General features: G+C 43.4%; 1 long non-coding RNA gene across 1 annotated transcript; it reads left to right on the forward strand.

Moving 5' to 3' along the window:
* The first annotated feature begins 3,732 nt into the window (after window positions 1-3,732).
* On the forward strand, window positions 3,733-14,505 carry LOC116375807 (uncharacterized). Its single transcript, XR_004211186.1, has 3 exons — window positions 3,733-3,776; window positions 10,683-10,733; window positions 14,236-14,505. It is a non-coding gene; the product is annotated as an uncharacterized LOC116375807 (long non-coding RNA).
* The last annotated feature ends 1,285 nt before the right edge of the window (window positions 14,506-15,790 follow it).

Raw genomic sequence — 15,790 nt, forward strand, 5'->3', positions numbered from 1 at the left:
TGGTTGTGTTCATTTGGGATCTATTGCATCCCACAACTGTCCCAGACTATGTTTGGAATATTTATTTATAGCACAGAATAGAATAGGTAAACTTTTGTACTAAAGGGATAGTAGATTGACATAGGCTAGTGCTTTTTCGGGAGCATGCAGCCGGGAGAAGGAAATTATAATTATTATATTCAGCCCAAGGGCACAACGGCCACTGGCAAAAAATACACTGATTTTTTGGGTGGTCATGACGGCCACAGAAAGGGGATGCTGCCAGAAAATTTGAGGCATTATCAAGTTCTTGTTAAATTGTGAATGAGAGACTGATGAAGTGTGTGCAGCCTGTGCAAAAAAACAAAGCAGAGCTCCTGCCTTTCATGCAACTTTTTCAAATCATCATTAGAGTTGCATCTTGCAGCCTTAGAATGTATTCAAAAATCAAAACATATAGCCCAACACTTATCACAACTAAAGTTGCATTAATAACTCTAAATGAAGCATATACTGTAGGAGGACCTGTTTCTTTGTTCACCACTCAACACAGAATAGCCACATGTGTTCACTCCTTCAAATCATTTGGAGAAAACATCCTTTATATTTTATTCAGCTATGTTCAATTGTGTTACTGTAAGCCAGGAGATGCTAAATGTGTTTATGTTAATGGTCAATTACTGCGAGACCAGCAATTATTTGCTTGACAATCACCGGCTGACAAAACTTAATGACTGACACAGCCCTACCTGCAGGAGCGAGTCATTACTTTGATGTTTGCAGAGAACGACAGGGTGTTGTCCTGGGTCACGCCAAGGTTCTTTGCACTCTGGGATGGGGATACTGTGGAGTTGTCAACAGCGAGGTGTAGTCTACATATAGTGGGCATTTATAATGGTGAGCACAAAACACCCACACACTCAGCTAAAACGCAGCTAAGATGGCACCTCTGAGGGTTTCACATCTGGACTCACAATATGGTGTGTGCGAGTGAGTGTGCATTTGTGTGTGTGTGTGTGTGTGTGTGTGGTGTGTGTTTTTGCTTAGACTGCACCGAGCATCCTGGCAGTGCACTCACTGTAAAGTTTCCTCCCTGTCCCCCCCCCCCCTCTCTCTTTCTCTCTTTCCCCCTCCCTCCACCCCCCTCTCTCTCTCTGTCTCAGTGAGTAAAAACAACTAGAGCCCAAACACACACATCTGGCCCACCCCCCCCCCCCCTCTCTCCCTCTAGTTCTCTCTCTCCATCTCTATCTATCTATCCCTTTCTTTTTTCTCTCTCTCTCGCTCTCTCGCTCTCTCTCTCACTCTCTGATCAGACTCCTGGAGCTGCAAACATGCTAATTCTAACCTCATTATAGTAATTCATACAAATGACTGTATATAATGCACCACTCCAGACTACCACCATTATAGTTGCTCCCTTAATAGGATCCAACCCTTTTTTTTCAATTTTCGCCTAAAATGACATACCAAAATCTAACTGCCTGTAGCTCAGGACCTGAATCAAGGATATGCATATTCTTGATACCATTTGAAAGGAAACACTTTGAAGTTGGTGGAAATGTTAAATTAATGTAGGAGAATATAACACAATAGCAAAAGATCATACAAAGAAAAAAATGTGTTTTTTTTGTACCATCATCTTTTGAAATGCAAGAGAAAGGCCATAATGTATGATTCCAGCCCAGGTGCAATTTAGATTTAGAATTTAGAGCAGTGCATGTGCAAAGTTTTAGACTGATCCAATAAACCACTGCATATCTGTTAAAAATGTTGTATCAAGACTTCCCAAATGGGCCTAATTGGTTTATTAATACATTTTCAAGTTCATAATTGTGCACTATCTGTCACACCCTGATCAGTTTCACCTGTCCTCGTTATTGTCTCCACCCCCTCCAGGTGTCGCTTATTTCCCCCAGTGTATTTACCCCTGTGTTTCCTGTCTCTCTGGGCCAGTGTATTTACCCCTGTGTTTCCTGTCTCGCTGTGCCAGTTCGTCTTGTATGTTGGTCAAGTCAACCAGCGTGTTTTTCCCGTACTCCTTTTGCTATTCTCTTTTTGCGAGTACTCCCGGTTTTGATACCTGCCTGAGTCTGGACTTCTTTCCCGCCTGCCTGATCATCCTGCATGGCCTGACCTTGATTCTGTCTGCCCTTCAGTACCTTTTGGACTCTGAACTGGTTTTGACCATTTTTGCCTGTCCACGACCATTCTCTTGCCTTCCCCTATTGGATTAATACATATTGTAAGACTCCAACCATCTGCCTCCTGTGTCTACATCTGGGTCTCGCCTTGTGTCATGATACTATCCTCAAATGGTATTCTTTCACTGTAATAGCTACTGTAAATTGGACAGTGCAGTTAGATTAACAAGAATTTAAGCTTTCTGCCCATATCAGATATGTCTATGTCCTGGGATTTTTTTCTGTTACTTACAACCTCATGCTAATCACATTGGCCTACCATCCTGCAGGGGGATACAGATCCCGTAGAGGTTAATCATCACTGTCCTACTTCTCCCTCTTTCTTTATTGCTCTCTTTCTTTCTTTCTTCCTGCCTGAATCACACATATATACACACCTTTAGAAAAAAACAAAGGCTGTCCCCGTAGGAGAACCCTTTGAAGAACTCCTTTTAGTTCCAGGTAGAACCCTTTTAGTTCCAGGTAGAACCCTTTTGGTTCCTGGTAGAACTCATTTGGGTTCCATGTAGAATGCTTTTAGAATCCTTTTTTCTGTGAGTGCACACACACACACACACACACACACACACACGCACTGAGTATACCAAACATTAGGAACACTTTTCTACTATTGAGTTGGGCACCAACCCCCCCACTTTTGCCTTCTGAACAGCCTCAATTCGTTGGGGCATGGTTTCATGACGTTGCCCTCTTTGGGTACAGCGAGCACTATCCCCCTCTCTCTGTCTCCTACACTCAGGCTGCTGCGAACTTAGGTCGTAAATTCCTGGAGGAGATTATCTCATCATGGCCACAGTATAGAGAGAGAGTGAGTTTTCATAGAGAGAACAAAGGAATTTCTTCCACCTCACATAACTTGAGGTTCGAACAACATTTATGTTCTTTAGAAGGTATAAAAGATCGGTGAAGAATCCAGCTATGAACTGGTCCATTTGGTACAATTTTGTGAAACTCATGGGAGACAATATGGCTACATTACTATAACACTTTTTATATAATAGCCTCAGACATAAGGTTTACATCTAATTGTTGTATAAGATGAATGAGTGAGGATGATACGGTTTGTGAAATTGTGCAATGAGATTTTGGACTGTTTAATGAAGGAAACTCCAATTCCCTTTGGAGTTGAACTAAATCAGAGGACCGCCCATGAGCACAGTTATGGTCTGGCGTCATGAGACAGCCTTTTTCTGCTCTTCCGAATAAAACCCCCACCTTGAGAATTTCTCAACAGACCATGTTTCTCTCAATTACGAGAGGACAAAGGTTGCAGACCAGCTTACCTCGATAACGAGAGGGCCAAGGTTTGAGACCAGACTGCTGAGTCTTTTAACCATCCCACGTGGTTAAACTCTTAGAATATCGATACCGACAGAATAAGAACAAGCCTTGATTTTAATTACTAGTCTGCAGCTAGGAATTCGGTATCATTGAACGTGAAGACAGACACCTGCCGAAACATCTATTCTATAACTACATGAATGAATGTTACTCTGAACTATCCATTCTAACCACGACAGACAGAGAGAGAGGGCGGACAGACTCTTCAACAGAAACAAACTTTTCAACAGAGATCCCGACGACACACTGAGCGTAAATATATATATATTAATTGCAATTGTTCCCGAATGAGTGAGCGTTCATGTGCAAAGGATTAGCATTTCAATTGTTATAATTATCAACTTTGTAGTGTTATCGATCTACCCCCATTTCCCTTTGGTCTAACAAGCCGCCATGCCGGTTTAGCCCACTAGGGCACATTCCCCTATCATTTATTGTAACCATATTTACTTTGTTTGTTTGTGCACTTCTGTGATTGTTTAGTTAGTTAATAAATAAATGATTGAGACAATTGATGTATGGATGACTCATAGTAAAGGCTGGGTTCGTGCAGATCAACAATTTACGACATTTGGAATGAGACTAACGTGAGGTAAAATAAATAATTCATTAACTAAGAAGACTAATTGATCAGATATTAAAATATCTGAAAAGTTGTATAAGGAAAATTATAACTTTGTTATCTGAATATTTTCCTTCCTAGTTAATTACATTTGCCTGATTAGTTAATCACGAAATGCTAATTACAGAGAATCTTTGATAAAAACTAAAAGTCTTCAGTTAATGATAGTAAAGACACGACAATGGACTCTGCAGTCAATCAAATGTATTTATAAAACCATTTTTACATCAGCCGATGTCACAAAGTGCTATGCAGAAACCCAGCCAAAAAAACCAAACAGCAAGCAATGCAGATGGAGAAGCACGGTGGCTAAGCAATACTCCCTAGGCTCCGAGGGGTGGCCAGTCCTCTTCTGGCTGTGCCAGGTGGAGATTATAACAGTACATGGCCAAGATGTTCAAACGTTCATAGATGACCAGCAGGGTAAAATAATAATAATCACAGTGGTTGTAGAGGGTGCAACAGGTCAGCACCTCATTCAGCCGATCATTCAGAGTTAGAGACAGCAGATGCCGTAGAGAGAGAGAGTCGAAAAACAGCAGGTCCGGGACAAGGTTGCACGTCTGGTGAACAGGTCAGGGTTCCATAGCAGGCAGAACAGTTGAAACTGGAGCAGCAACACAACCAGGTGGACTGGGGACAGCAAGGAGTCATCAGGCCAGGTATGAGGCATGGTCCTAGGGCTCAAGTCCTCCAAGAGAAGAGAGAGAGAGAGAGAGAGAGAGAGAGAGAGAGAGAGAGAGAGAGAGAATAATTACATTTGCACAGGACACCAGATACGACAGGAGAAATACTCCAGATATAACAGACTGACCCTAGCCCCCCGACACATAAACTATTGCAGCATAAATACTGGAGGCTGAGACAGGAGGGATTCGGAGACACTGTGGCCCTGTCCGATGATACCCCCGGGCAGGGCCAAACAGGCAGGATATAACCCCACCCACCCCACGGCATGAACCTGAGGAGGGCACCAAACCTAGACAGGAAGATCATGTCAGTGACTCAACCCACTCATGTGACGCACCCCTCCTAGGGATGGGATGGAAGAGCACTGGTAAGCCAGTGACTCAGCCCCAGTAATAGGGTTAGAGGCAGAGAATCCCGGGTGGAGAGAGGGGAACCGGTCATGCAGAGATAGCAAGGGCGGTTCGTCGCTCCAGTGCCTTTCCGTTCACTTTCACACCCCCGGGCTAGACTACACTCAATCACAGGACCTACTGAAGAGATGAGTCTTCAATAAAGACTTAAATGTCTAGACAGAGTCTGCGTCACTCACATGGATAGGCAGACCATTCCATAAAAACGGAGCTCTATTGGAGAAAGCCCTGCCCCCAGCTGTTTGCTTAGAAATTCCAGAGACAATAAGGAGGCCTGTGTTTGTGACTGTAGCATATGTGTAGGTATGTACGGCAGGACCAAATGGGAGAGCTAGGTAAGAACAAGCCCATGTAATGCTTTGTAGGTTAGCAGTAAAACCTTTAAATCAGTCCTAGCCTTAACAGGAAGCCAGTGTAGAGAGGCTAGCACTGGAGTAATATGATCAAGATTTGGGGTTCTAATCAAGATTCTAGTAGCCGTGTTTAGCACTATCTGAAGTTTATTTAGTGCTTAATCCGGGTAACCCGGAAAGTAGAGCATTGCAGTAGTCTAATCTAGAAGTGACAAAAGCATGGATGAACTTTTTTGCATCATTGTTGGACAGAAAGTATCTGATTTTTGCAATGTTACAAAAATTGAAAAATGCTAAATTGAAACGACTGTATAACCAAGATTAATTGTCAGATCCAACAGAAGATCTCTTTGTTTCTTGGGACCTAGAATAAGCATCTCTGTTTCGTCCGAGCCTAAAAGTAAAATATTTGCCCCAATCCACTTCCTTATGTCTGAAACACAAGCTTTCAGGGGGGGCAATTTTGGGGCTTCACCATGTTTCATTGAAATGTACAGCTGTGTATCGTCCGCATAGCAGTAAAAGTTAACATTATGTTTCCAAATGACATCACCAAGAGGTAGAGTATATAGTGAACACAATAGTGGCCCTAAATCGGAACCTTGAGGAACACCAGAACAAACAGTTGATTTATCAGAGGACAAACCATCCACAGAGATAAACTCATATCTTTCTCAAAGATAAGATCTAAACCAGGCCAGAACTTGTCAGTGTAAAGCAATTTGGGATTCCAATCTCTCCAAAAGAATGTGGTGATCGATGATGTCAAAAGCAGCACTAAGGTCTAGGTGCACGAGGACAGATGCAGAGCCTTGGTCTGATGCCATTAAAATGTAGTTTACCACCTTCACAAGTGCAGTCTCAGTGCTATGATGGGGTCGAGGTGTCGAAAGCGTTCCACAGGGATGCTGGCCCATGTTGACTCCAATGCTTCCCACAGTTGTGTCATGTTGGCTGGATGTCCTTTGGGTGGTGGACCATTCTTGATATACACAGGATACCGAGCAGCATTGCAGTTCTTGACACAAACCGGTGTGCCTGGCACCTACTACCATACCCCGTTCAAAAGCACTTACATTTTTTGTCTTGCCTATTCACTCTCTGAAGGCACACATACACAATCCATGTCCCTAAAATTCCTTCTTTAGCCTGTCTCCTCCCCTTCACCTACACTGATTAGAGTGAATTTAACAAGTGACATGAATAAGGGATTACTGCATTCACCTGGTCATTCTATGTCATGGAAAGAGTATGTCTTAATGTTCTGTACATTCAGTGTATACACACACACACACACACGTAGCGGACATGAGTCGGGCTCATGGTCTTTTGATGAGGTAACCCTGCATGCGACTTCAAAATCATTGTCATCCTCGGCCCAAGACGTTGGTTTCTTCCTTGTGAGACCGGGGTTCATATCTGGCCTGTGACACACAGACATGCACACAGCACACATAAGAGCTAGCAGAGTGATGGTGTGTGGCTCAGAGCTGAACAGAGCAGGGTCAGGTAGGGTGCTGGAGGCAGCAGCTAAAAACCATTTTACCGATCAATACAAGAGAAGAACAAGATAAAGGAGAGGAGGAGATACAAGTCTGTGTTTCCCTTCCTCCTCTATATGAGCCTCCCTCATTCCTCCTCCCGAGATGCTTCGCTATCGATTTGACATGAGAGCAGGCAGGGTGAATGAGCTGATGTGTGTATGTGTGTCCAAGTGTTTGTGTGTAATACAAATTAAATACTGTGAAGCTCGTACCATTCCAATCATTTTCTTGAAATAACAGTTTACTGACGCAGCTACCACCCTCTCCTTTCCTCCCTGAGGGCCCAACAGGACAGTTGACATCCCAAATCACTGGTATGACTGACCCAAATCACCCACAAACTCCCTGCCCTGCCCTGCCCTGCCTGGGTTAGAATAGAAGCAAACCCTCAGCATACTACCCAGATTACAGGGAACCCCCTCAGCAATCACAGCAGTTGTCAAGAGGCCCGGACCCTTATAGCGTAGGAGGTATGCCACTGGGCAAAGACGTCAATTCAACATTGGTTCAATGTATTTTCATTGAAATGACGTGGAAACAACATTGGTTAATTCAACCAGTGTGTGCCCAGTGGGATGACCATACTTGTCCTGCAAGGTTGCTGGTTCAAATCCCATTCTTGCCGATTCCCCTACAGTGGTTGCATAGATGTAGTGTATTGTAATTGATGGCATGCATCTGACAGTTATGACAGCAGTTGGTTGCAGCTTAGGACACATGCCTTATTGACCTCCAAATAGGTCAACCCTCTCTTCCAATACAATGCACACCCAGACCCAAATAATCTTAACTCAAATTTGGCATAAATGTAAACTTGGTAGGCATAGGCTAGGCTAATGCAATGCCTACACTCTTATTCCCATTGGGTGAGTATTTTGGGTTCCATGTAGAACCCTCTACATGGAACTCAAAAGGGTTCTACTTGGAACCAAAATAGTTCTTTCTGGAACCAAAAAAGTGTTCTTCAAAGTGTTCTCCTATGGATCCAGCCGAAGAAGAGTGTACTGCTGCGCTAGGCTAACAGTGCATGCAAATCAGCAAAAGTACTTAGCATAACTCTTCTCACTCTGTTTCTCTCCCTCTGGCCCAGTAGTAGATAACTGACCAGGTTTCCATGGTGATCTAGAGACTGACACCAGGTAGCCCAAAGGTCGGTTTCATCTTACCATTCAAATGCATTGTCTGCAGCCAGCAATGCACTCCTATCCCTCGTGGACCGGTTTGTACCTAAAACATTCTCCATTCAGGCTGCAAAGGTGTTGATTTTCTCCTTAAATCAATGTAATGATGAGAAGGCAGAAAATAACAGGGAAAATATGCATACTTTCTTTATGAAACACCGATTTCCACCACCATACTAGTGGAATATAGTGGAGAGCTCTTAACCATTCAACTGCGCATAATATAATACCTTACTTTGTGGATTGGAAGACTGACAGCCATGTAACTGCACACATTTACATTAAGCTTTGAATAAGGATCCGAGCAGCGGTGAGCATGTTCTATTTGGGCCAATTCCTTATATACTAGTGCAAAGTTGATTTAGCGAAGCCTACACCATCATTTACATCATTTCTAAAAGGTAGGCCATTATTTGTTTTGCTTGTGCTTGATGGTGTAGGACTATTGTAGGTGTTAGTGCAGTGATTCAGTATGATGTGTGAGTTAGCCTATTCCTGTAGGTTCTCTCCAGCTGTATCCAGCTCTCTGGTAGAACTCAGATTGAGGTGTGGGAGTCCAGCATAATATGCTACATCATATACTACAGCAGACCGTAAACTGCTTGTGTATGTGTGTGTGTTTGGTTTTACTGTCCTTGTGGGTAGCCTAGCGGTTAAGAGTGTTGGTGAAAAATCTGTCTATGTGCACATGAGCAACACACCCTAAATGCTCCTGTAAGCCGCTCTGGATAAGAGCCTCTGCTAAATGATAACAAAAATGTAAAGTCCTAACAAGAATAGTAAAACGAAGAAAATTCGGACAAGTGGGAACATATTGTCTGTTTCCACAAGGAAAAAGGCTATGTTAGGGAAAATAGGATTTTGAATGAGAATAAATTGTTTGGTCCCCACAAGGATAGTAAAACAAACGTGTGTGTGTGTGAGAGAGAGACAGCCATCAGTAAGCAAGTTGAAAGAAGAACTGTCACGTTCTGACCTTAGATCTTTTGTTATGTTTTTGTTTTAGTATGGTCAGGGTGTGAGTTGAGTGGGTTGTCTCTGTTAGTTTTTCTATGATTTGCTATTTCTGTGCTTGGCCTGGTATGGTTCTCAATCAGAGGCACCTGTCAATCGTTGTCCCTGATTGAGAACCATATTTAGGGAGCCTGTTTTCTATTGTGTTTCGTGGGTGATTGTTTTCTGTTGTGTGTCTGCACCAGCCAGAACTGTTTTCTGTTGTTTCTCTTTGTCATTTTCGTGTTCATTTAATAAATATGGACACATACCACGCTGCACCTTGGTCCTCACCTTCTTCCACCGACGACGGCCATGACAAGAACATCTCCATGATCTCTCTGCTGTAATTGTCACAATTTAAAATGCTAATTTCCACTCTCCCGCAGGTTCCCAAACAGTGTGTGAGACTAAATTGCTCGTCATAGCGGTCCACTCACGGCGAATGACTGCCTCTGCTCTTTCATTACACCTATTGATGGTGAATTATGATCACTGTTGATACAATAAGCAATTTATGCCAGAAACTCAACTGTTTCTAAGCAGATTCTCCTCCCTTGCTATGTTCAGGGTTCATTCAAGCCCACTGGAGTTAATAGAAGCAGAGAGATGGTTATTGTTGTGTCTTAGTAAAGTATTTTTCCTAATGTAATCGCCCTGTATCTAAGGGTACTACTGCCTCTGCCAAGAGGTTCAGGCTTTTATGACACAGACAGTAGTGCGCTCACACCACAACCATAGGGTTGCTGGTTCAAGATCTGAGTGTGTCAGGTGGGTGTTCTGAGAGAGAGTGTGTAGCTGCTTATAACCCGTGGGTCTGGCTAACTGCTATTGTATAGTGTGTGAGATACCCAGGGTGCACTTGGGGAAAGGTAATGCATGTACACATACACACACACACACACACATCCTGCTGGTGTGAGTCGGACACCATGGAGAGTTACGATGGTATATTGATTACATTGAGTCAACATGATCTAACAGCCCAGCATAGCAACACCACAACACGAGAGGTGTTCAATACAGAGGGCCGGGGGGAGAGAGAGAGAGTGAGAGACAACAAATACACACATGACTTATTCACCTCTCACTAGAATATGCTATGTGTTTGGAACTATGGCAGTGATGTTGATACAGTATGTCTGTGTGTTCACTAGTGTGTAACATGCAAACATACATTTCCCTTCATGGGAGAGAATAGTTTAAGTTTAAAGGATATTTTGAATTGATTTGTGTATAACTCATAAATTAGAGGAAAATTCTAGAGTCAATAAAGAGTGAAAGAGATGAAAGATGTGAAAGAAAGAGATAAATAACATTAATGACGAGACCTTTCAACCCTGCCCACCCCTCTGTGCCTTACAGGACTACACTACTCACAACCACAAGGGCCGGCAGAGAGACAGAGAAACACAGGTGAGCTTGTCTTCACATCAGAGATCAACCACCGGTTTAAACCACTGTAGGTGAGCTTCTCTTCACATCAGAGATCAACCACCGGTTTAAACCACTGTAGGTGAGCTTCTCTTCACATCAGAGATCAACCACCGGTTTAAACCACTGTAGGTGAGCTTCTCTTCACATCAGAGATCAACCACAGGTTTAAACCACTAGGTGATCTTCCTCTGTCTCAGGCAGACTGGGAGAAAGAAAATAAATCTGCATCAACCCAAAACCACACAGAGTCTTTACTGTATTAGTGAAGTTGGGTTTTTGTATTATGAACACAGCATTACAGCTCTATCCCAGTTTATTACAGAGCCACAACATCTCCACAACTTGTAAGGTGGAGCTGGGACTTTGACTCAGGGTTGTGAAAGGGTTAATGTAACATGTTCATGGCAGAATTCAAATCATCTGTGGAGAGCTGGATTATATAACAGGACCTTCATAGGGCTAAATTAATCCTAACACATTGTGCTTGATGGTGAACATTGAATGAAAATATAAACGTAACATGTAAAGTGTTGGTCCCATGTTTCGTGAGCCAAAATAAAAGATCCCAGAAATGTTTCATACACACAAAAAGCTTATTTCTCTCAAATTTGGGGCACAAATTTGTTTACATCCTTGCTAGTGAGCATTTTATCCTTTGTCAAGATCATCCACCTGACAGGTGTGGCATATCAAGAAGCTGATTAAACATCCTGATCATTACACAGGTGCACCTTTTTCTGGGGACAATAAAAGGCCACTCTGAAATGTGCAATTTTGTCACACAACACAATGCCACAGATGTCTCAAGTTTTGAAGGAGCGTGCAATTGGAATGCGTAGGAGTATTTCTGCCTGTAATAATGCCCTTTTGTGGGAAAAACACATTCTCATTGGGTGGGCCTGGCTCCCCAGTGGGTCGGCCTGGCTGCCAAGTGGGTAAGACTATGCTCTTCCAGGCCTACCTGTAGGGCCTAATTAATGTATTTGAATTGACTGATTTCCTTAAATGAACTGTAACTCAGCAAAATCTTTGAAATTGTTGCATGTTGCATTTATGTTTGTTTAGTATAGTTGCATAGAAGAGAAAACAGGCTGTCAGGCAGGCCTGGAATTTCGTGATATTAGGGGCAAGGCCATTTGGTGTTCAAGAGGTGCCCAATCTCCCAGGGCACCAAGGCCAGCTGCTCGGGCACCAAAGCCATTAACCAAAATAGCCAATTAAATTGATTTGAAAACCGAAATACACTAGCAATTCTGTTAAGAAAAACACAAGTGTATGTAAATGTAGGCCTATATAAATAATTAGCCTACATGTCGATGTGTAGGTGATAGCCTATGCTGACATGAGGGAGGTACCTGCACATTTTTATGGCCACACAAGGAGGCATGATCTTCAATGCCAAAGGGAAATTTGAGGCCTGCAGTCAGGTTAACCTTGCCAGTAGTACTTCTTGCCACTAGTATTTTTTTATGTTCACATACACTGGATAGTTTTTTTCACAAGGTCAGCCATATTAGTATGGTGCCCCTGGAGCAAATTAGGCTTATGTGCCTTGCTCAAGGGTACATCGACAGATTTTTTCACCTTGTTGGCTAGGTTATTCGAACCAGTGACCTTTTGGTTACTGGCCCATCGCGCTAACTGCTATGCTACCTGCCGCCTAGTACTTCTGCTTTCAGCTTTAATTTTCTCTGCTAATTGAACTTGTTTTATGGTGGTTAAAAAACAAATGAGGACGAATATAGAATGTTAGTTTTGATCAATCAAACACATGATCGCAGATCACCTCTGGGAATGGCCAACCCTTCTTTGGTAGAGCTATACTCTCCTGCAGGATTTTGTTCCAACTCTACTCTAACACACCTTAATTATTCTAATCAGCTGCTCAAAAGAACGTTGATTGGCCGAATCCAATCAAATCAAAATTCTTGGCTGAATCAGGTGTGTTAGAGCAGGGTTAAAGCAAAAGCATGCACAGAGCACACCCAGTAGGGCAGTATTTCTCTCGGAGGAGGGTTGGCCACCCCAGCAGTACTGAAAGAATTTAGCAAAAGCAACATATTTTTCCAACTAAATACATACAATGAGATAGTCTGTAGAGTTTAAACTTTAAAGAGAAGATCACATGCCTTTCATGGTTGAACGGGAGACATCCCAAAAATCGGTCTTCTCATGAAAATGTCTGTAGGATTCAAACTGTTTTAGCTACAAACTAATATGACCCCTCTATGGAAATATTCTCACAAACACGATGGACTTCTCCATTTTGCTCTATGTCCAACACAAATGTCACAGGACTAGTCTGAAGGTAACCCGCTACCGGGCTCGAAAATGCATGAAAGGGAATGGGGCATTTCATTGTCAAAGGCATACGGATAATTCCATGGTATAATATATATTTTTTCTGAGCTTTCTTATATCTCTCAGATATAGGATGGACACTTCAAAACACACACTTCCCTTTTAATGTATTTTTTGGACGAAATTCCCAAATGTTTCATCAAATTATTTTTGTTATACCTACAGGGCCCTAAAATTCTAAATAAAATAGCTAAATTATCCTTGGTATGACCATCATAAAACAATTCCATGCGTTAGCTAAGTAGAAACACAGCTCTGGGCCCTTAGACCCTCGCCTTACTGACTCTGATAATGAGATAATCGGACCAAGCTCCACACACACACACACTGTTCAGTCCTTTGCGCCCTTCCTCAGTTTCTCGAATGGCCCCTGCAGCGAGCTGATTGGAGGAAGAGGATTCTAAGCGAGCGGACTGGTTAATTATTCTCGAATGGCCCCTGCAGCAAGCTGACTGGAGGAAGAGGATTCTAAGTTGGCGGACTGGTTAATTATGCTAATCCAGGGGGCAGATAACGAGACGCTTAATACCTCACTCTGAGACACACACAGAGCTCTCTGCCAGTGTGGGTACGACTGTTATCCTCTGGAGAGAGATAGTCTCTGTGAGAAAATATAAGACTTTGTCAGAGAGAAAGAGAGATAGGAATGAGTGTGTGTGTTTGCGTGTGTGTGTTTCAGAAAGAATCACAATTATAACTATTTCTCAGCTCATATCCCATATCTATGCTACAGCTCCATACCATAACCCCCCCTCCTCTGACATGTGTGTGTCTCTGTCTTCTCTGTGTTGTGACTAGGCACGTATCCATTCTGGCTCTTTTAACAGACTGATTCTAAACAAATTTTCTTTTACGATGTGCATCCCTCTGCCAACTTCTACTGGATTTATAGTCCTCTTCCTGGCTCCCTTTCTTCTCCCTCAATCATTTTCTCTGTAGTTCAATGCAGCATTTTACTGAATCCACAGAGCTGATAACACCACCGTTTGTGTTCATGTGTGTGCAATTGTGTGTGCAAGCAAGCATGTGTTGTCCGACTGACTCTCTCTCTCTCAATCTCTCGCCCGCTCTTTCTCTGTCTCTCCCCCCTTTCTCTCTCTTCCCCCCAACTCTCTCTCAGGTCAGTGAAGGCTGTTTGCGGGGGAATGTCTGTTCCACTGCAGGCTCGCATCCGTGACTTCCTCTGCAGCTCAGTCTTTAGACACACAGAGACATGGGGCAGAGAGCTCAGCAGAGCCGCTCTGCCTGCCAGACCTCAAACTGCAGCCTGCAGCTGCACTGACCAGCACTGGGCTGGGGGAGGGATGGAGGGACAGGAGAGCCGAATGGGAGAGTGAAGATGTGAGGAGAGAGAGGAGAGCAGAATGGGAGAGTGAAGATGTGAGGAGAGAGAGGAGAGCCGAATGGGAGAGTGAAGATGTGAGGAGGAGAGAGAGGAGAGCCGAATGGGAGAGTGAAGATGTGAGGAGGAGAGAGAGGAGAGCCGAATGGGAGAGTGAAGATGTGAGGAGGAGAGAGGGGAGAGCAGAATGGGAGAGTGAAGATGTGAGGAGGAGAGAGAGGAGAGCCGAATGGGAGAGTGAAGATGTGAGGAGGAGAGAGGGGAGAGCAGTGCAAAAGAAAGAGATGGAGGAAGTGAATGGGAGGACAGACAGAGATAATTATTATCCTCCCCCCTCCTCCTCTTCCTCCTGCCCCCTCTGACTCCCTCGCTCCCGATGGACAGCACAGGATGCTCCACCTCCTTCCGGATTTCAACCAATCACTGGCTGAGGCTCGTAAAGCTCGCTACATCCATCACCGAGGTCTATCCCCCTGCGAGAGGGAGCTGTCAATCACTGACATATTCACCAGAGGCAATATGGGTTCCAACCACAGATTCTGAAAGCAACCCTGTTAGACTTAAAAACATTCCTGTGAGTGTGACCTACTGACTAGGTTTGCTTTAACCTAAGACCTTTGCACACCACAGGAATGTGTCGAGTGGGGTTCCCAAAGTTTTTCTGCACATGACCCCAAATTTACACTAGAAAATGCATGGGACCCCACTTTGGAAAATAATAGGCCTAACAGTTAACACTGTGTGTTTACATTCACTAAATGTTAGGTCCCACAGGCTGTCCCAACATGATAATGACATGAAAGCACATTTGTGTAAAAGGCCCTTAGTTGACACTGTACATATTTTGAAGAGAAAGAGTTCTTAATTTCTTTGATAAGCTTACAGATTTTCTCAGGGGACCCCATTTCAATTTCAGGGGACCCCACCCCATGTTTGGAAAACACTGTGTTAGCCAATTAAGCAAAAACCTTAATATTTGCTCGGGGAGCTTCAGTTCTCACTTCCGTTACATTTATTTATTTACCTCTATAAACATTAGATCAGTGGAGGCTGCAGATGGGAGAATGGCTCATAATAATGGCCGGAACAGAGCAAATGAAATGGCATCAAACACCTGGAAACTGTTTGTTTGATACATTCGATACCATTCCACCTATTCCGCTCCAGTCATTATCACGAGCCCGTTCTCCCCAATTAAGGTGCCATTAACCACCTGTGCATTAGATCCATTCCAACCTACTATGTCCGGACAACGTGAAGCCATACTCAACAAGGCCTTGGTCTGTCATACACCTGTTTCGTGCCAAACTGACAGTGCATCTTGTTCAATGAG

Source organism: Oncorhynchus kisutch, linkage group LG10 (genome assembly GCF_002021735.2).
Source record: "Oncorhynchus kisutch isolate 150728-3 linkage group LG10, Okis_V2, whole genome shotgun sequence".
In the NCBI taxonomy this organism is placed as follows: domain Eukaryota; kingdom Metazoa; phylum Chordata; class Actinopteri; order Salmoniformes; family Salmonidae; genus Oncorhynchus; species Oncorhynchus kisutch.